General features: G+C 44.3%; 1 pseudogene; it reads right to left on the reverse strand.

The window, feature by feature from the left end:
• Positions 1 to 1539: 1539 nt before the first annotated feature.
• On the reverse strand, positions 1540 to 1657 carry LOC126485778 (5S ribosomal RNA; annotated as a pseudogene).
• Positions 1658 to 1914: the final 257 nt, after the last annotated feature.

Consider the following 1914-nt stretch of genomic DNA (forward strand, 5'->3'; position numbering starts at 1 on the left):
TTCCGTACGAGCTCTGACTTCCCTTATTTTATTGTGGTGATCGTTCCTCCCTATGTAGGTCGGTGTCAACAAAACATTTTCGCATTCGGAGGAGAAAGTTGGTGATTGGAGTTTCGTGAGAAGATTCCGTCGCAAAGAAAAACGCCTTTATTTTAATGATTTACAGCCCAAATCCTGTATCATTTCTGTGACACTCTCTCCCAAATTTCGCGATAATACAAAATGTGCTGCCTTTCTTTGAACTTTTTCGATGTACTCCGTCAGTCCTATCTGGCAAGGATCACACTCCGCGCAGCAGTGTTCTAAAAGAGGACAGGCAAGTGTAGTGTAGGCAGTCTCCGTAGTAGATCTGTTACATTTTCTAAGTGTCCTGCCAATAAAACGCAGTCCTTGGTTAGCCTTCCCCACAACATTTTCTATGTGTTCCTTCCAAATTAAGTTGTTCGTAATTGTAATTTACGATTTTTAGATTACACTGATTTATCGTGTAACCGAAGTTTAACGAGTTCCTTTTAACACTCATGTCTATGACCTCACACTTTTCGTTATTTGGGGTCAGCTGCCAGTTTTCGCACCATTCGGTTATTTTTTCTAAATGGTTTTGCAGTTTGTTTTGATCTTCTGATGACTCTATTAGTCTATAAATGACAGCGTCATCTGCAAACAACCGAAGACGGCTGCTCATATTGTCTCCAAAAGCGTTTATATAGATAAGGAACAGCAAATGGCCTGTGACACTACCATAGGGAACCTCAGAAATCACTTCTGTTTTACTCGATGACTTTCCGTCAGTTACTACGAGCTGTGACCTCTCTGACAGGAAATCACAAAAAAATGGCTCTGAGCACTATGGGACTTAACTTCTGAGGTCATCAGTCCCGTAGAACTTAGAACTAACCTATCACACACATCCATGCCCGAGGCAGGATTCGAACCTACGACCGTAACGATCACGAGGTTCCAGACTGTAGCGCCTAGAACCGGTCAGCCACTCGGGCCGGCCAGGAAATCACAAATCCAGTCACATAACTGAGACGGTATTCCATAAGTACGCAATTTCACTACGAGCCGCTTGTGTGGTACAGTGTCAAAAGCCTTCCAGAAATTCAGAAATACGAAATCGATCTGGAAATCCCTTGTCAATAGCACTCAAGACTTCATGTGAATGACAAGTGAATAAAGAACTAGTTGTGTTTCACCCGGAAAGATGTTTGCTAAACCCATGTTGACTGTGTGTCGATAGACAGTTTCCTTCGAGGTAATTCGTAATCTTCGAACACAATATATGTTCTAAAATCCTGCTGCATATCTACGTTAACGATATGGGCCTGTAATTTAGTAATCCAACTTCAGGACGCGAGTGGCCTACCGGGACCGTCCGACCGCCGTGTCATCCTCAGTGGAGGATGCGGATAGGAGGGGCGTGGGGTCAGCACACCGCTCTCCCGGTCGTTATGATGGTAGTCTTGACCGAAGTCGCTACTATTCGGTCGAATAGCTCCTCAGTTGGCATCACGAAGCTGAGTGCAACCCGAAAAATGGCAACAGCGCAAGGCTGCCTGGATGGTCACCCATCCAAGTGCCCACCACACCCGACAGCGCTTAACTTCGGTGGCCTCACGGGAACCGGTGTATCCACTGCGGCAAGGCCGTTGCCGTAATTTAGTGGATTACTGAATGGATTTATTTTTCTCTTATCCGTGGTGCCCGGTCTGACGAAAATGTTTATTTTCGTCAGTTGCCATTTCGCATTTTTATACCGAGTCTGGGAATAAACTGGGAACTCTTTCACTGTTAGCAAATACGCATTATTCAAAAATTATCATAAGAACTGTACTGCAGTAATTGTTGTAAAGTAGTTGATGTCAACGAATTAAAGACCCGACTGATGGAAGTAGTCTGTAATGTAACTTC

This window comes from Schistocerca serialis, chromosome 6, assembly GCF_023864345.2.
Source record: "Schistocerca serialis cubense isolate TAMUIC-IGC-003099 chromosome 6, iqSchSeri2.2, whole genome shotgun sequence".
Classification (NCBI taxonomy): Eukaryota; Metazoa; Arthropoda; class Insecta; order Orthoptera; family Acrididae; genus Schistocerca; species Schistocerca serialis.